Here is a 20,403-nt window from a genome sequence, read left to right on the forward strand (position 1 = left end):
TTCAGGCAACAGGAAAACACACTTCGAGCGTTTTAACCTGAGCCCCATGCGATTGAGACGACTAAGAGCCTCCTCCAGGTTCTGTAGATGCTTGATTGTGTTCCAACCTGTGACCAAGATGTCGTCCTGGAAGACCATGGTGTGCGGGACCGACTTCAGTAAGCTTTCCATGTTTCTCTGGAATATCGCCGCAGCCGATCGGATTCCAAACGGGCATCAGTTATAAACAAAAAGACCTTTGTGCATGAGGACCTTCAATGATTCCTCCAGTTCCTGTGTCATGTAGGCTGAAGTCAGATCCTGCTTCGTGAACGTCTTTCCTCCCGCCAGCGTTGCAAAGAGGTTGTCGGCCTTTGGTAGTGGGTATTGGTCCTGCAGGGAGAAACGATTGATAGTTATTTTGTAATCGCCACAGATTCTGACGGTGCCGTCTCCATTGAGGATTGGGACGATAGGACTGGCCCACTCGTTGAACTCGATCGGGGAAATGATGCCCTCTCTTTGCAGCCGATCTAGCTCGATCTCCACCCTTTCTCTCATCATGTACGGTACTGCTCTCACCTTGTGATGGATGGATCTGCACTTTTGCTCTTTGGAATTTCCTGATGCCTGCTTCGAACAGCAAAGGAAATTTGTTTAAGACCTTGGCACACGAAGTGTCGTCAGCGGGCGATAGCGCTCGGACGTCGTCCCAGTTCCAGCATTTCTTTCCCAGCCAGCTCCTGCCGCGCAAAACGTGGGACCATCACCTGGTACCAACCAGAGTGGTATTTTGTGCACCGCTCCATCATAGGAAACCTTTACAGTAGCACTGCCGATTACAGGAATCAGTTCTTTCATGCGAACTGGAGTTAAAACTGGCCTTGAAGCCTTGTTGCACCACAACCTTTCAAAAGTCTTTTTGCCCACGATGGACTGGCTCGTGCCCGTGTCCAGCTCCATTGACACCGGGAGTCCATTTAGTTCAACATTCAGCATTATCGGGGGACAATTCGTGGTGAATGTGTGCACCCCATGTACCTCTGCCTCCTCGATCTGAGGCTTTGGTTCGTCGTGATCCTCCATGGATCTGTCCTCCTCTGCAACATAGTGGTTTGCAGGTTTAACAGAATTTGCAGCTCGCCTGCACACTCGTTGGAGGTGTCCCATTGTTCTATAGCCCTTGCGAACGTACTCTTTGAATCGGCATGAATGGAAACGATGATCACCCCCGCAGCGCCAACAAGATGTTAATGGCCTTGCATTCATCACCCTTGATGGTGGACTCTGAGACATTTGCGGACGTGTAGCTGCAGGTATGTGTGACCTGCCCTGTATGTTACGATTCGAAAACAACATCACTTTGTTCACAGTACTTGTAGCAGTGCAGCACTTGTGTGCTGAGAGATTTGCTTCGTATTGTCACTGGTGGCAATGAACGCCTGGCCTATCGCTATGGCCTTATTCAAGGTTGGGGTCTCTACAGTCAAAAGTTTGCAAAGTATGGTTTCGTGGCCAATGCCAAGTACGAAAAAGTCACTGAGCATGTGTTCCAAATGTCCTTCAAATTTGCAATGTCCTGCAAGGCGTCTTAGCTTGGCGATATAACTCACCACTTCTTGGCCTTCAGACCTTTTGTAGGTGTTGAACCAGTACCTCACCATCAGAACGCTTTCCTTCAGGTTCAAATGCTCTCGGACCAGTGTGCACAAATCGTCATACGATTTCTCCGTGGGTTCCACTGGAGTGAGCAGATTCTTCATGAGGCCATACGTTGGTGCCCCACAGACGGTGAGGAGGATCGTCCTTCGTTTGGCAGCGCTCTCTTCCCCATTCTGCTCGTTAGCCACTAAGTATTGGTCGAGTCGCTCCACAAAAGTTTCCCAATCATCTCCCTCCATGAATTTCTCCAGGATGCCCACTGTTCTCTGCATCTTTGGGTTCACTATCTGTATCTCGTTGCCAGTTGTTGTGTATGGAGAAAGAGTCAGACTGAACACTGTGGGCTCAAAGTAAAGTGTGACCTTAGTCTTTTATTGCAGGTCTCCAGAGTGCCGCTCCAACCTGTGAAGCCTCCTTAAATACCTGTGCTCCCAAGGGATTATGGGATCCCTTGGGACTCCAGGTGATGAGCCCTCTGGTGGCTGTACAGAGTAAATACAAGTATACATAGATAACACCCACAAAGATCTCGCGAATTTCACCTGTCCCAACCTTTGTTTGAATCTGGCGCTAAATCAAGTGAATTTCCAGCGTCCAGCAACAGTGATGTCATCAAGCAACGTATTCTCACAGACAGCAAACCAGGAAGTAAAATGCACAGATTCTAATTTGCTTTTTATTACATTTTAGAGAGCGAAATAAAGATTGGGACAGACACATAGGATTAAGGTAGAAGCTGAAATATCATAAACAAACCATTTAAAAAATATATATATTATTTAAAAAATTATGTATTTCTTAATCACATTCATGGAAAAATTTGACATTCCACAAATATAAAATTTGTTTTTCAGGGCCAGAATGGTTGCTCAGCAGTCAATAGCCCGTTAAAAACTCAGTAACACCTCTTTCAACAAGGCTTAACTTTTTGGGAGAATGCGGAGTGGAGGGGGCGGGGCGAGGGGGGGGATGCAGTTGTTAACAGCAATATTTCAGTGTACTAGGGTAATGTTTAGTCCTTCAGTGAACCTTTCACTGGTTGCTGGCTCTGGGGAGTTCCACAGCCAAGCCTGTGACAGGAGATGGAATAACTGACTGCAACTTCTGGATTTTCGTGTTTATCTGCACATGCACTAAATCCTAAAGTTGCCGTCAGTTTTAGAGGGATAATGACGGCGAACGCTGACAGTTTTTCCGTCATCACCACCGCAAAATCCAGGCCATTGATTCTTCTTTCTTTAAGGAATATCAAACTTACCAGTACTAACTGGTTGCTTCCCATAAATATTGAACAGTCTCCAAACACAACTGCCTTTGATTTTTACAGAAGGTTTTTTTAAAATAAATTTCATCCTTGATTTTCTTTCCATTGTTTCGTGGTCTATAATCCATTCTCAGCAATGTGACTGATCCCTTGTTATTCATTAGCTGAATCCAAAAGAATTCTGTTTGGACTATTCTCTATTTAAATCCTTATGCTCTGGTATTAGACTAACCAGAAAACAAATCTGTGGGTCGTGATCCCAGTGGTTATGCTAGGATCAGGCCAGCTTTGTGCCCTCCAGTGCTGATCCCACCAGAGTTTTGTGGGGTCAGCAGGAGGATACCTCATTAATTTGGAACAGTACTGGTGAATCTCTGCCGCCCACCTATCCACGTTTGTTGGAATGGACCCAGCCTTCCCCCCCGGGCCCTGGCCATGGCCTCTGCAACCTTCCCCTTTCTTCCAGGTTCCTGGCCTGAACTGGTGGGGCTCAAGTTCACCCTTCTGGATATGCCTCTTTCAACATTTCTATATTCACATTCCCTGTACACCTAAAGCTTACTTTCCCTTCCAAGCTGCCTACTCTCTTGCTGTTCCTCTTTCAAAAATGTTTTTTTAAAGACAGCTTTGGGACTGTACTGTGCACTATTTGCAGACAGCTTGTACAATGCAGTTGCGATTCCTTGGAACTATAGTCATGTGGTTGCTGATGGACACATTTAATGCAAGTTTTTCCTGGTTGGGGCAGGGTAGACCATACTAGACCATGTTCGGAGGCTCATCAGGGTGAGCCATGCTGTTTGTGGAGGTGTGAGCAGAGATGTGGGAGAGCCTTGTTGAAGACAAGCTTAGGGGTGAGTTTATGATCTGTTATGCGTTAAATGATAAATTATATTTTTCTGGGTAGACAGTGAGGTAGTGAGTTCTGCACTGTCCAAGGTGTTGTCTTTTGGATGAGACGTTAAACTGAAGCCACATCCGCTCTCTCAAGTAGACGGAATAAATCCCATGACACTATTCAAAGAGAGCATGAGAGTTCTCCGTTATTTTGGCCAATATGTGTCCCAATATTTATCCCTCAACCAACATCACTAAAACAGATTGGCCTAGAAACTGCATTGTGCAGTGCCTTGAAATCATCTTATGCCCCAAAGTGGTGGGCAGGAGACGCACGCACAATTCTGGCCGGAAGTGCGTTGGTCGTCATATTTGGTAATGACAAACAGGAGATGTCCTTCACCCGTGCTGAAGTTGCATAAAATCCATTTGCAGATGAAAATAACGGGCCTTATAATCTGCTTGAGGTCCCCTATCCAAGATTGCTTTGGCAATTGCCATCACCAATGTCAGCTGTACTCAGGGAAAACAGCCCGAGGGATTGCCTGCAACAAAGAAGGTAAGTAATGTACCTGAATGTGGTGCTGGGAGGAGAACAAGTGCACTTCCCAACCAAATGTAACCACACTACTGATCGCCACCCCTCCCGACCACTGATCCCACTTCCCACCTCCCCCGACTTTCTCACCTGACCCCAATTGCAAACCCCAAGGCCTCCTGTCCTACTCCCGATCTCCCTCCGCCCCCACCCGCCCAATTTCAACTCCCCATCCCAAACACTCCCAGATCCCCGGCCCTGAAATACCCTCCTCTGAACTCCCTTCTCCCCAGCTCCGACCCCCTAATCTCCACCCTCCATACCTTGACCCCCAATCTCCCAAGTTCTCGGCCACGCAACCCCGTCACCCACAACTACAGGCCCCCACACCTGATCTCATCCCTGCCCCACCCCCCCCACCCTTCTCCTCTCCCTGACCATCGGAGCCACTTACCTGAGGGTCTCTGTGACGCTAGTTGCAGCCCGATTGCTCACCACTCCTCTCTAGTCTTTGCCGGTGGGTTGGTGCACCATGCTGGCATTATTACATAAGAACTTAAGAACAAGGAGCAGGAGTAGGCCATTTGGCCCTCGGGCCTGCTCCGCCATTCAATAAGATCATGGCTGATCTGATCCTGGCCTCAATTCCACTTCGGCGCTTGCTCCCAATAACACTTGACTCCCTTATCATTCAAAAATCTGTCTATCTCCACCTTAAATATATTCAAAGACCCAGCCTCCACAGTTCTCTGAGGTAGAGAATTCCAAAGATTCACGACCTTCTGAGAGAAGAAATTCCTCCTCATTTCTGTTTTAAATAGATGACCCCTTATTCTGAAACTATGCCCCCTAGTTCTAGATTCCCTCATGAGGGGAAACATCCTCTCTGCATCTACCCCGTCAAGCCCCATCAGAATCTTATATGTTTCAATAAGATCACCTCTCATTCTTCTAAACTCCAATGAGTATAGGCCCAAACTGCTCAACCTGTCTTCATATGACAAACCCTTCATCTCAGGAATCAACTTTGTGAACCTTCTCTGAACTGCCTCCAATGCAAGTATATCCTTCCTTAAATAAAGAGACCAAAACTGTATGCTATACTCCAGGTGTGGTCTTACCAATGCCCTGTACAGTTGGAGCAGGACGTCACTACTTTTATACGCCATTCCCCTTGCAATAAAGGCCAACATTCCATTTGCCTTCCTGATTACTTGCTGTATCTGCATACTAACTTTTTGTGTTTCATGTACATTAATATGTCCTTACTATACAGTATAAATGCACACAAGGCACATACTTGACAGAAGATCACACTTTGACCAGTCACCTTTATTACCAAGACCTCAAGAGACCGACGGTGTGTGGAGCTTCCCCTTTTATACTGGAAAGTCCAGGTTAGGAGTGTCTCCCACAAATTTGCCCTCTGTGGTCAGTGTTCTGAGGTGTACAACTTAGGTCAGCTGAAACATGGGTTACAATGACAGTTGAATACATGACATCACCCCCCCCCAAAGTCTTATTGGGATCACAGGTTAAGTCTCTCTGGTGGTTTACGCTCCCTTGTAGAGCGCCTGAGTTGGGGCTCCGGTTGTTGGGCGCTGGCCCAAGTGTCTGCTGTTTGCGGTACCTCAGGCCTGTCTGGACTGCCCACAGTGACTGGGCTCTCCTCCACTTGGTTCAGGTGTTCGGTCACCTGTGGTGGAGTAAACTCTACGTCGTGTTCTTCCCCTGCTTCTTCTATGGAGTTGCTGAACCTCCTTTTAGTTTGATCCACGTGTTTGCGGCAGATTTGTCCATTGGTAAGTTTAACTACCAGAATCCTATTCCCCTCTTTGGCAATCACAGTGCCTGCGAGCCATTTGGGCCCTGCAGTGTAATTAAGGACAAAATCAGGGTCATTGACATCAATACATCGCACCCTCGCATTCCTGTCATGGTAGTCACATTGTGACTGAAGCCTGCTCTCAACAATTTCTTTCATCGTAGGACGTATAAGGGATAACCTGGTTTTGAGCGTCCTTTTCATTAGCAGCTCTGCGGGTGGAACCCCTGTGAGCGAGTGTGGTCAGGATCTATTGGCCAACAGGAGGCGTGATAAGCGGCTTTGTAGGGAACCCCCTTGGATTCTGAGCATCCCCTGTTTGATTATCTGCACTGCTTGTTCCGCCAGGCCGTTTGAGGCCGGCTTGAACGGTGCCGTTCTGACATGGTTGATTCCATTGTCTGCCATGAAGTCCTGGAATTCAGTGCTTGTGAAGCATGGGCCATTGTCGCTGACCAAGACGTCCGGTAGACCATGGGCGGTGAACATTGCCCGTAGACTTTCTACCATGGCAGAGGATGTGTTTGAATTTAAAATGGCACACTCAATCCATTTGGAGTAGGCGTCTACTACAACCAAAAACATTTTTCCCATGAAAGGACCTGCGTAGTCCACATGGATGCATGACCATGGCTTGGCGGGCCAGGACCAGAGGCTAAGGGGGGCTTCCCTGGGCGCACGTGTTGCACCTGCGAACACAAAGTTCCAGGTCTGTATCTATCCCTGGCCACCAAACGTGTGACCTGCCAATTGCCTTCATCATGACAATGCCTGGGTGCTCATTGTGAAGTTCTCTGATAAACACCTCTCTACCCTTCTAGGGCATAACTACTCAGTTTCCCCACAGTAGGTAATCGGCCTGAATCGAGAGTTCATCCTTGCACCTATGAAATGGTTTAAATTCCTCAGGGTATGCCCTGTACGTGGCTGCCCAGTCCCCATTCAGGACACATTTCTTAACTAAAGACAGTAGCGGGTCTTTATTTGTCCAGACTTTAATCTGACGGGCTGTCACAGGTGAACCTTCGCTTTCGAAAGCTTCAACAGCCATGACCATCTCAGCATCATGCTCAATTCCTCCCTCAGTGGTGGCTAGTGGTAGCCTGCTGAGTGCATCGGCACAGTTTTCAGTGCCCTGTCTGTGCAAAATTGTGTAGTCATAGGCAGCTAACATAAGTGCCCACCTCTGTATGTGGTACCGATGCATTCGCATTTATGGGCTTGTTGTCAGCCAAAAGGGACGTTAGGGGTTTGTGATCTGTCTCCAGCTCAAATTTCGTGCCAAATAGGTATCGGTGCATTTTTTATTACTGCATATACACATGCTAGCGCTTCCTTTTCTACCATCCCGTAGCCCCTTTATGCCCGGGACAGACTTCTGGAGGCATAAGCTACCGGCTGTAACTGACCAGTGGCATTCACATGCTGCAACACACACCCGAACCCCATAGGACAATGCATCGCACGTTAAAACAAGTTTCTTACACGGGTCATATAACATTAACAGTTTGTTGGAGCATAACAAATTGCGTGCTCGATCAAAAGCCCTTTCCTGGCTGTCCCCCCAGACCCAATCGCGACCTTTGTGTAGCAGCACGTGTAGCGGCTCTAACAGCGTGCTCAATTTGGGAAGAAAGTTGACAAAATATTTCAGGAACCCCAGGAACGAACGCAGCTCCGTCGTGTTATGGGGTCTGGGTGCTCTCTGGATCATTTCCGTTTTGGACGCACTAGGTCTGATCCCGTCTGCTGCTACCCACCTCCCCAGGAATTCTACCTCTGGAGCTAAGAAGACGCACTTCGCCTTTTTCAGTCACAGCCCTACCCGATCCAGTCTGCGTAGCACCTCCTCCAGGTTGTGGAGGTGTCCTTCAGTATCGCGACCCGTGATGAGGATGTCGTCTTGAAAAACCACCGTCCTTGGAATCGATTTGAGGAGGCTTTCCATATTTCGCTGAACGATCGCGGCGGCCGAACGAATCCCGAACGGACATCTGTTATACTCAAACAACCCCTTGTGTGTCGTGATGGTGGTCAGCTTCTTCGACTCACTCGCCAGCTCCTGGGTCATGTAAGCTGAGGTCAGGTCCAATTTTGAAAAAAGTTTGCTACCGGATAGCGTCGCAAAGTGGTCCTTCACTCTCGGTAGCGGGTACTGGTCTTGGAAGTGACATTACCGATTGATGGTGGCCTTGTAATCGCCACATATCCTGACAGACCCATCCGCCTTGAGCACTGGCACGATCGGACTCACCCAGTCACTGAATTCGACTGGCGAGATGATGCCTTCCCTCAGCAGGCGGTCCAATTCACATTCTATCTTTTCCCGCATCACGTACGGCACCGCTCTGGCCTTGTGGTGTACTGGCCTGGCGTCCGGGTTTATGTGAATCACTACCTTGGCCCCCATGAAAGTGCCGATGCCGGGTTGAAATAATGAGTCAAATTTGTCCAGGACCTGTGAGCATGATACTCGCTCCACAGAAGAAATTGCATTGACATCGCCCCATTTCCAGTTCATGACAGCAAGCCAACTCCTCCCCAGTAGTGCGGGACCGTCCCCTGGGACAATCCAGAGCGGCAACCTGTTCTCCGAATCTTTGTGGGTCACGACTACCGTGGCGCTGCCTAGCACCGGAATGATCTCCTTTGTATATGTCCGTAGCAGTGCGTTAATCGGCAATAATTTTGGCCTCCTGGCCTTGGACACCCACAACCTTTTGAACTGTTTGATCCTCATCAGGGACTGGCTGGCCCCAGTGTCTAGCTCCATTAATACTGGGATGCCATTGAGGAGCACTTTCATCATTATCGGTGGCGTCCTGGTATATGAACTGTATATGTGCTCCACATGAACTCGCTGAACTTCAGCTTCCAGCGATTTCCCCCAGTATTCATTTGGCCTCGTTGGGCTTACATTGGGCCCGTCCTCCTCGTACATCAACCTGGCTGCAGGCTTCCTGCACATACGCGCCAAGTGACCGCTGACGTTGCAGTTTCTGCAGGTATATTGCTGATACCTGCAAGCTCTGGCTGGGTGTTTGTCTCCACACCTCCAACATGAGCTAGAGGCCCCATTGTTGGAAACAAAAGATCCATTACCAGTCGATCGTCTCTGACTGTCTCTGTAACTGTCCTTAAGCGCACCATTAACAGGTGTTGATGGCCCCATTACTGGCCGCATTGTCCATTGCGATGGCATGAATCGCCGTTCAGCTAGCCGTTGTCTCTGTTGAATACCCCCTTTGGGTTTGACTGCATGCTGGGGCATGTCCAATTGCTCTTGTCTGACAAGAGAACTGTGTGCCGCGTTAACAATGTTGACTCCCTGGTCGTTTGCCGCATTTAAGCCAAGATTTTTGCCATAAATCATTCTGGTCTCTTCCTCCCCTGAGATAATTGTCTGGGCTATCATAGCCGCCGCTTCCAAGGTCAAGTCTTTGGTCTCAATCAGTTTCGTAAAAACCCCAGCATGCCCGATGCCCTCAATAAAAAAGTCTTGCAGCATCTTCGCTCTGCCACGAGGTCTGGAACGCTTTGCCCTTCTCGCCGCCGGTGCGTGTAAAACCGGTGTCTCGCCATATGCATGCTGCTCGCCGGTTTAAGGTGTTCCCCGATCAACTTACTGAGCTCTTCGAACGTCTTGTCCGCCGGCTTCTCTGGCGCTAGAAGGTCCTTCATCAGGGAGTACGTTCTGGATCCACAAACCGTCAGGAGATGAGCCCTGCGTTTGTTGGATGAATCCTGTCCCAACCATTCCTTAGTGACAAAACTTTACTGTAGTCTCTCAATAAAGTCGTCCCAATCATCAGCAACACAGTACCTCTCTTCTGTGCTGCTAGTGGCCATGCTCGCGTGGTTTAAATCCCAGTTTCTCATCGCCAATATTATGTCCTTACTATACAGTATAAATGCACACGAGGCCCATACTTGAGAGAAGATCACACTTTGACCAGTCACCTTTATTACCAAGACCTCAAGAGACCGACGGTGTGTGGAGCTTCCCCTTTTATACCGGAAAGTCCAGGTTAGGAGTGTCTCCCACAAGTTCGCCCTCTGTGGTCAGTGTTCTCAAGGTGTACAACTTAGGTCAGCTTATACATGGGATACAATGACAGTTGAATACATGACATACATGAACCCCCGGATCCCTCTGTAGTGCAGCATTTTGTGATCGCTCCGCATTTAAATAATAATTTGCTTTTTTATTTTTCCAACCAAAGCTAAATTTTTGCCCACCTACATAGCCTTTCTATATCCCTTTTCAGATTATTTGCGTCCTCCTCAACACTTGCTTTCCCACCTATCTTTGTATCATCAGCAGATTTGGCGACATTACACTCGGTCATTAATATAAATTGTAAATAGTTGAAGCCCCAGCACTGATTCCTGTGGCACCTCACTAGTTACAGTTTGCCAACCTGAAAATTACCCATTTATCCCCACTCTCTGTTTTCAGTTAGTTAGCCAATCCTCTATCCACGTTAATATATTACCCCCAACCCCATGAGCTCTTATCTTGTGCAGCAGCCTTTTGTGTGGCACCTCATCAAATGCGTTCTAGAAATCCAAATACATGGCATTAACTGGTTCCCCTTTATCCACTCTGCTCGTTGCATCCTCAAAAACTCCAGCAAATTTGTTAAACATGATTTCCGTTTCGTAAAACCATGCTGACTCTGCTTGACTGCATTATGATTTTCTCAATGTCCTGCTACTACTTCCTTAATGATGGACTCCAGCATTTCCCCAATGACAGATGTTAGGCTAACAGGTCTATAGTTTCCTGCTTTCTGTCTCCCTCTTTTCTTAAATAGAGGTGTTACATTTGCGGTTTTCCAGTCAGCTGGGACCTCTCCAGAATTCAGGGAATTTTGGTAGATTACAACCAATGCATCCACTATCTTTGCAGCCACTTCTTTTAAGACCCTAGGATGCAGGCCATCAGCTCTAGGGGACTTGTCCACCTTTAGTCCCATTAGTTTGTCTCGTACTTTATCTCTAGTGATAGTGATTGTTTTAAGTTCCCCACCCCGCAATAGCTCCTTGATCATCAATTATTGGGATGTTTTTAGTGTCCTCTATCATGAAGACCGATACAAAATATTTGTTCAAAGTCCCTGCCATTTTCCTGTTCCCCATTATTAACTCTCCAGTCTCATCCTCGAAGGGACCAATGTTTACTTTAGCTACTCGCTTCCTTTTTATATACAGGTAGAAGCTCTTACTGTCTGTTGTTATATTTCTTGCGAGTTTACTCTCATATGCTATCTTCTCTGTCTATATCATTTTTTACAATAAGATTTGAGGTGCAATATCACCCTGCACCCCCCATATGCCCAAAATTGGTCGTGCCCCAATTTCTAGGCAATTATCTCATTGCTGTTTGTGGGATCTTGCTGTGTGTAAATTGGCTGCTGCATTTCTATACATTACAGCAGTGACTACACTTCAAAAGTACTTCAATGGCAGTAAAGTGCTTTGGGATGTCTTGAGATCGTGAATAGCACTATGTAATGCAAGGCTTTCTTTATTAATTGGCTATACCATTTCCAATGCTTCTCCAGTCTGAGCAACACCCTTTAACACTAACCCTTTGTTTCCTGTCTGTCAACAAACTATATTCTATCTACGCTGCTGCTTTCCCTCATACCATATTCCTGAATTTTTGTAACAAGCCTCCTGTGAGACAATTTATCGAAAACCTTCTGAAAATTCGTAAATACCATTATCTGCTTCATTCCCTTTATCCACTCAATCAATCACTTGTTCAAATAACTGTAACTTGTACAGCCTTTCCTCATCACTAAGAGCACTAATTATAGGTATTATTGTGGATACTCTCCTCTGCACTTTTACTGGAGCCTTGATATCTTTCACATTATGCAGGGAAGAAACTAGACGCAATATTCAAAGTGCAGATATACAATAGCCTTTTATTTATATATATATATATATATATATTTATTTTATATAATATTATACCATAACCTTATATAGCCTAAGTATAATACTCTCCATGTTTTACTCAATGGTTCTAGCAATGCAATCTAAAACCTTATTTACATTCCCTAATGCCACTTCATACCATGTTTGGACCTATTTAACAAGTCATTGATTATATCCCCCGGTCATTTTCTTGAGCTGTTACCTTAAATAGTAAACATGCCAGCAGTTTGCTAAACCCCAAATGTTCTTCTCCACATTAATCGTATCTGTCACACGTTCTGTTGAATTGTTTAAATTGCCCTGCAACCTACTGATGTGAATTACTATCCCCTGTTAACATTTTCATGTCATTAGTGAAGTTAAGAATGATTTCACTTAAGCTCTACTTTAAAACATTAATGAAAACGATGAGCCACTTATGACCAGGCCCTAATCATCATCATAGGCAGTCCCTCGGAATCGAGGGAGACTTGCTTCCACTCTAAAAATGAATCCTTAGGTGGCTGAACAGTCCAATATGAGAACCACAGTCCCTGTCACAGGTGGGACAGATCGTCGTTGAGGGAACGGGTGGGTGGGACTGGTTTGCCGCACGCTCTTTCCGCTGCCTGCGCTTGATTTCTGCATGCTCTCGGCAATGAGACTCGAGGTGCTTAGCGCCCTCCCGGATGCACTTCCTCCACTTAGGGCGATCTTTGGCCAGGGACTCCCAGGTGTCAGTGGGGATGTTGCACTTTATCAGGGAGGCTTTGAGAGTGTCCTTGTAAAGTTTCCTCTGCCCACCTTTGACTCGTTTGCCGTGAAGGAGTTCCAAGTAGAGTGCTTGCTTTGGGAGTTTCGTGTCTGGCATGCGAACAATGTGGCCTGCCCAGCAGAGCTGATCAAGTGTGGTCAGTGCTTCAATGCTGGGGATGTTGGCCTGGTCGAGGACACTAACATTGGTGCGTCTGTCCTCCCAGGGGATTTGCAGGATCTTGTGGAGGCTTCGTTGGTGGCATTTCTCCAGTGACTTGAGGTGTCTACTGTACATGGTGCACGTCTCTGAGCCGGACAGAAGGGCGGGTATTACTACAGCCCTGTAGACCATTAGCTTGGTGGCAGATTTGAAGGCCTGGTCCTCAAACATTCTTTTCCTCAGGCGGCCAAAGGCTGTACTGGCACACTGGAGGTGGTGTTGAAACTCATCGTCAATGTCTGCTCTTGTTGATAAGAGGCTCCCGAGGTATGGGAAATGGTCCGTGTTATCCAGGGCCGATCCATAGATCTTGATGACTGGGGGACAGTGCGACGGAGACAGGTTGGTGGAGGACCTTTGTCTTATGGATGTTTATCGTAAGGCCCATGCTTTCATACGCCTCAGTAAATACGTTGACTATGTCCTGGGTCCTGGAGTTCAGCCTCTGTATGTGCGCAGACCCAGGTATTGACCGCGTACTGTAGCTCGAAGACAGAGGTTGTGGTGGTCTTGGACCTGGCCTGGAGACAACGAAAGTTGAACAGGTTCCCACTGGTTCTGTAGTTTAGTTCCACCCCAGCGGGGAGCTTGTTGACTGGCCCACACCAATTAATAACAACTTTCTATTCATCAAAATAACTATCAGATGATCCCACATCTCCAATTTTTCTAATATAATGCAAGTCTTTCAATCTATATTAAATGGCAATATCCATTAGTGGCTATACTACTATGCAGTATTTTGTTAAACTTTATTTTGGAAATCAAGGCACAGAAAATCAACAGGATTGTCTTCATCCACTATTCCATTCATTTCTGCAAAGCTTAGTGCATCAGAACTTATGTTTCCTAAAGACATGCTGGGCACCTCGGAGCTGCCATACTATCCAAGTAATCATAAATCATATTGTGTATAAGGCTTTCCAACAGCGTACAGTGATGGGCCTCTGGGTCTCGTTACACTTAATTAGCTACTGGGCAGTCTGGCTCACAGGAATGCGAGGTCTGCTTAGAGGAGTGGCTTGTAATACTGAACCTAATAAAAATATCCAGGATAATACCTCAAAATGTAACAAATTTGTTGTAGGCCTAGATTTGTCTCCATGATTGTACATCCACCAGTAATACATCAGGGTGGGACTTCAAGCTATTGATGTTCCTATGCTCTGACACCATTCTATTTTCCGTCCTCAGGTTTTTACCACACTGGATTTTGCCGACGTTCAGAGGTCGGATTCAGAGGTGGGCCCGGATCAGTTTCTCAAGTGCCAGGTCTGCCTGCACTTTACGGACCCGGCACTAAGCGGCGGGTGAGCCAATTGACATAGTTAAGCAGGTGTTTAAAGGTACTTAAACATCATTTATCATCTATTTACCATTTTTCTAGCTTTTTGATGACTTTCACGGTGCTCGGGGACTACGTCAGGTCGGTAGGTCTGGTTTTCAATGACTCCATTCCCCTGAATAGGTGTCAGCTAAAAAAATGGTACAAAAGCTACCTTTCACAGCTGTTCACTTTGCAATGTTAGAAGCTAGAGCTTTCAGGATTTGGAATATATTTTTCAGCTTTAGCTAGGTGGGAAGCATTTGGAGTAAACTCTCTATCCAGTGTCACCTCCTTGGAGCAAACTCTCTCACCATTGACCGATTGCTTCTGTCATCTCAACTTCAGCTGTCATCTATTCCAGCAGCATCGGTGCCCTTGAAAAAATCTCACCACAATCTGCCCCAACACCAGCATCACCAAGTACACCACAATCACCAACAACACCAACCTTCTCCGCAATCACCTGATGCTGCACAGGACACAGGGCATCAGCACCCGACCACATTGCTGCCCGGGAAGCCACAGATGACCAGGGATGGCCTCACCATGGCCATATTTATTTCACTTGACGCTGCACACCCTGGCTGCCACATGATGCGCCAGATTGGCACCACCCCACACCAACACCATAAAGCATTCCTACAATGCCCAAGTCCTTCCTTTCACACTCATCACCATTGCAGGGTGTACCATTATGTTTTACCATTCACTACAACTCACTAAGCCACTTCCAAAGAAGCACACAAATCTATCCCAGAAAGTGCAAAATAAAGATTCCAATGTTTGATAACACATTAACAGAAACTTTACATGAACTTTGGCTAAAAGACCCAGTGTGTTGTTAGTTGGTATGATTAGACAAGGGTGAGTGTGAGGGGTGGCTAGTGAGATGGGGATGGTGATAATGTAGAGAGAGAGAGAGGGATGTGTGTAGGTGCAAGGTAAGTTAGTGTGAGTGAGAATGTGCAGGAGTAGGGTAGAGAAGGCAGTGTGATGGGGATGTGATGAGTGGCACAGCAGGATGAGGTTGAGTGTGGCTTTGCAGTAATGTTTCATGATCAACTGAGATCATTGAAAGGTTTGCCCCACTACAGCCAGGTTCCTTCTGATGACATCCCTGCTTCTGCCCTCCTGTGCAATGTGCAACCAGACTGCGTTGGTGTCCTTGGGAGGTCCCTTCTGCCCATGGAAAGGGAAAAGGATCTCCCTGCATGCTGTGACTCCCTCCATAAGCATCTGGAGGGAGTCATGGGAGAGTCTGGGTGCAGCCGTGCACCTTTGTGCAGTGATTGTCTGTGTTTGTAGCACCTCAATGCTGCAGAACACTGACAACTATCAAAATAAACTTGGACATGGTCCCTTTAAAGAAATCGGCTGATGACGCGTCATCAAATGACATCATCAGACCCACTTCTTTTTAATTGGTCGGGAACCTCGCAGGGCGAGCTTAACAAGCCCAATCAGGGGAAAGTCTTGGGGAATCCAGCATTGAGCCAGGAGCGGGGTTGGAACCTGCCCCCGACATCGCCCCCCCTCACTCCAGACCTGGTCGGCAAAATCGCGGCCTCGGAGTGGGCTCCCAGCACTATTAGCACTCACTCATAGCATGCCTTTGGGGGGTGGGGGGCGCTGGGAAAGCAATGCTGTTACAGCATTTAACTGACGGCAACGGCTGAAAGCAGCAGGCAATTGAGTTCAAAACTAAAAGCAATAATAAGTAGACCAGAAGAGGCATTTCTGTGCGTGTTGCACTCAAGTTTTCAGACTTTTCCACAGATTTTATTGGTCCTAATAATGGAAAGGAAGGATCAGTGATTTTGTACTGATTGAAGGCAGACAACTAAAGTAATGGTCCCGGTATAATGGAAGGCGCTAACCTTGGCAATCAGTGGCACTTCCACCGACCCCACATGACAACTCAGTGGTAAAAGCTATTCAGTGGCCTTTTCAGGCTATCAAAGGTAAGGAGAGACAGCCACAGCTCGAAAAAATATATGAAGCAGGTTTGACATTTTCAGTCTCCTTGCTCTCACTATGTTGAGCATCATCTATAACTTACTGCATGAGGTATCACAAGACGTTTCATTCTCTTCCTTCCCCTCCAGTGTTCCTTTAGTCATAGCCTGACATGAAGGGAAGTAGTAAAAACCTCACATGATTTGCATTTCTCCTTTCCTGCACATGTTATCACCCTCTGTAAGGAACACCTACTGAAAGCTGGGCTGCATTCCACATGATGGAAAGTTGAAGACCTTCATACTATGTAGGCTTATGTAGACACAGAAGTATGAGGGGAGTTTCCAGCTGCAGATTGGTCCGAACATTCATCTTCTCGTGTCTCTTCAGCTCCTACAGCACAATACACTGTGAATGCTTAAGGTCATATCTTTACTTAAAGTACTGTAACCATTGTGCTGCGCATCTAGTCCTGCTTCCCTCTTTTCTTTTTGTGACCTCACAGATGTGCCATAACAATAAGCAGGGGAAAAGCTGCAAGAGAAACCTGTTTCTTCAGCGGCAGGGCCTCCCACCCACTTTTCACTCTGTTCCAAGCATCACCCCAGAGATAACCATTATGGGATTGTGGTGGTGGTGGTGTGGGGGGAGTAGTTAGTGAAGCAGAAGGGAGTGGACAGGTAGCCTGACAGTGAGGCACAGAGCAGGATTGGCCATAAGAGCTGAGACTGGAAGAAGAGGAGGCAATGGCAGTTGACAGGAGCCAAAGATGTCTATCTTCAGCTGAGACTCTCAGGATATAGATCTCAGAGGTCCTGCATGTAAACTATGGATTATTGTAGAGCACAAAATATATATGCAGACACTGGAGATGGTGTCCCAGAATGTACTGCAGATGGTAACCCAGTAGGAAGAGTACGCTACCAGCATCTTGGCAGCATAATGGATATTTGGTCAGCACTGCATTCAACTCTGGAGCACATGGCAACTCCAAAACAATCAGCAGTATCAGCCTTGGCTCAGTGATAGCACTCTTGTCTCGGAGTCAGAAGGTTGTCAGAAGGTTTGAGCACCACTCCACAGACTTGAACAGATAATCCAGGCTGACACGATTGGAGGTGATGTCTTTTGGATGAGACATTAAACCGAGACCCTATCTGCCCTCGCAGGTAGATGTTAAAGTTTCCATGGCATTATTTGAAGAAGAGCAAGGCAGCTCTCCTGATGTTCCGGACAACATTATACTTCAATCATCAACACTAAAATAGATGATCTGGTCATTTACCTCATTACTGCTTGTTGGACCTTGCTGTACACAAATTATCAGCATGGGGAGAAGCATATATTTAACCTGCAATTCACTTTTTGTAACACATTTCATTAGTCAAAACATGCTGTGAAATAATGTGGTGTCAGGTGCGTTGACTATTGGTAGAATGCCTGAGTGAGATAGTAGCCTGTAGATACAGATGGGCCACATGCATACCCCTCTCTAAAAGGCATCACAGAGTGGCGGCCCAAAATATCTAGAGTCAGATTGGTTCGACCCCTTCCAGTTGCCAAACTCTCTTTTGTGTTGCAGTCCTCCTTTACATGCACACACAAAGAGATTAATGAAGTGTTGACTGTTTAACAATCCCAGACTTAATTAAGCAACTGGCCGCTGTGCTTCCCAAAATAAAATTGCAGGAACATGCAGCATGCATTGGGCAAGTCTTTAATGACCCTTCCCACCATCAGTAAAAGATTTCCTGGGAATGTGAAAGGTGTGATATGCATGAATATAGGTTGTCTTCTGCTAGTGTTGGAGAGAGCAAAGGGGTCCGTAAAGTGAGGAAGCATCCGATGTGATGATGCACCTGGTAGAGGGGAAACGTGTATATGTGTGACACCATGCCACAACACTGTGAAGAGATAACATTAGCAGTCACTTACCTTGGCAAACTTTATAGAAGATGTTGAATTTTTTCTACATCAGAGAGGAAGAATTTCTACTAGCAGAAACTCTATTCTCCTACTCTACTACCTCGCCCCACGCAGGCCTGACTGTTGCTTACTGGAGACGATGCCACAGACAGCCAAAAATGACAACCTTGCTTTGCATCAGCTCCCAGAGCACAACGTTCAGTGCTCCTTCTTGGTCATTTACAAGCTCCCAGTTCAGCATCAGAAAAAAACAAAGCAACAACAGATTCTATACAACCAGAAGTGCAGTCGCCTCTTTAAGTAGTTGTATCTGCAGTTTTAAGTTTACGTTCCTGCCGCACAACACGTCGGCTAACCTACACTGGGAACATGGCTCCTTTAGGCAAATGAGGAACCTCAGAAAACTCATGAGGTCCTGTCTCTGTGTCTGTAACACAGAAAGCACCTGCATGCTACTGATTGTGTCACCAGTGCAATTTGTACCCTTATATTTTTTGTGTTCCTTAAAGGGGACTAATGTTTGCACCAGGCACACAGGGGAATGTTTATGAGGCATTTTGACACTAAGCTGAGATTTTGCAGCTGGAGTCAATCAGCCAGCCGGGCCCAGACCATTAGAAACAATCAACTGTTCGAGCTGGAGGTCACTAGACATCAGCGGCAGCATTAGCGAGAACTAAAAACCCAGGGAAGTAAGTGGGAGTAAAAGTACTTTAATCTTCATCAAATGCTGTAAATCCATTGTGGGAGATAGAGCAAAAAATAGACTTTATAAGTTAAATAACTGAGAATGATGTTTTAGAGGGAGGGAAGAAGAATCATAGAATCATAGAATCATAGAATCATAGAAATTTACAGCACAGAAGGAGGCCATTTCGGCTCATCGTGTCCATGCCGGACTACCAAGATCTATCCAGCCTAATCCTACTTTTCAGCTCTTGGTCCATAGCCCTATAGGTTACAGCACTTTAAGTGCACATCCAAGTACCTTTTAAATGTGGTGAGGGTTTCTGCCTCTACCGCCCTTTCAGGCAGTGAGTTCCAGACCCCCACCACCCTCTGGATGAAGACATTTTCCTCGTATCTCCTCTAAACCTTCCCCCAATTACTTTAAATTTATGCCCCCTGGTTGTTGACCCCTCTGCCAAGGGAAACGGGTCCTTCCTATCTACTCTATCCAGGCCCCTCATAATGTTATACACCTCAATCAGGTTTCCCCTCAGCCTCCTCTGTTCCAAAAAAAACAGACCCAGCATCTCCAATCTTTCCTCATAGCCATAATTTTCCAGTCCAGGCAACATTCTTGTAAATCTCCTCTGCACCCTTTCCAGTGCAATCACATCTTTCCTGTAATGTGGTGGCCAGAACTGCACACAGTACTCCAGCTGCAGCCTAACCAGTGTATTATACAGTTCAAGCATAACCTCCTTGCTCTTGTATTCCATGCCTTGACTAATAAAGGCAAGTATTCCATATTAATCAAAGATATTTGCATCTTAAACAAGATTTCAAAAGTGATAGATAAATAGTATCACAAATATTCTAAATAAATGGGAAATCCCAAATTAAAATATTTCCTTTTGTTTTGTAGTTGCTGCCAGATCTGCTGTATGTTTCCAGCATTTTCTGTTTTATTTTCAGGGGTTCAATTTTCTCTGGTTATTTGCGCCCTTTTTTGGCGCGCAACGTTTTTTTGGGAGCTTTTTTTTCAATGTTTCCCCCTGCAATCTGCGCCAGCGTAACTGACTTAGTTACGATTTTTCTAGGCCAGTGTTTTATGACGTTCCCTCATGTCTGCGACAGTTTTTTCAATTGTTCGCAGTTTGGACAACATTTTTTTCTCTTAGGTCGGCGTATCTGGCCACTCCCGAAAAACCTTCTGGTGAGTTAAGAAAACCAGCGCACATTCACAAATCTGCGCTGAAAGATGCCACTGTTTTTAAATCGAAGATTTTGGAGGGAGTCAAAAACACTGTCAAAATCAATAATAAAGTTCAACTTTTTTTAAACCTGTCAACATATAATTGTAAATTTGTTGGATTTCAGAAGTTTTCTCATTTTTTTACTCACTCACACGCCACCACTGAATGTCTTGACGCAGGGCTGGAGTGTTGTAGCTTTAGCTGGCAGAATCAGCCTCGCGCCCAGACACAGCGGCTCAGGTACAAAACAAGCCGTGGGGGGC

At 46.3% G+C, this 20,403-nt stretch overlaps 1 protein-coding gene across 1 annotated transcript in view; it reads right to left on the reverse strand.

The window, feature by feature from the left end:
• Positions 1–6,087: 6,087 nt before the first annotated feature.
• Positions 6,088–20,403, reverse strand: part of gpx7 (glutathione peroxidase 7) — a 52,450-nt gene continuing 38,134 nt past the window's right edge. The window contains exon 4 of the transcript XR_011593971.1: positions 6,088–6,149. The gene's annotated coding sequence lies outside the window, so the exon portion shown is untranslated. The remainder of the gene's footprint in view (positions 6,150–20,403) is intronic.

This window comes from Pristiophorus japonicus, chromosome 8 (assembly GCF_044704955.1).
Source record: "Pristiophorus japonicus isolate sPriJap1 chromosome 8, sPriJap1.hap1, whole genome shotgun sequence".
Lineage (NCBI taxonomy): Eukaryota > Metazoa > Chordata > Chondrichthyes > Pristiophoridae > Pristiophorus > Pristiophorus japonicus.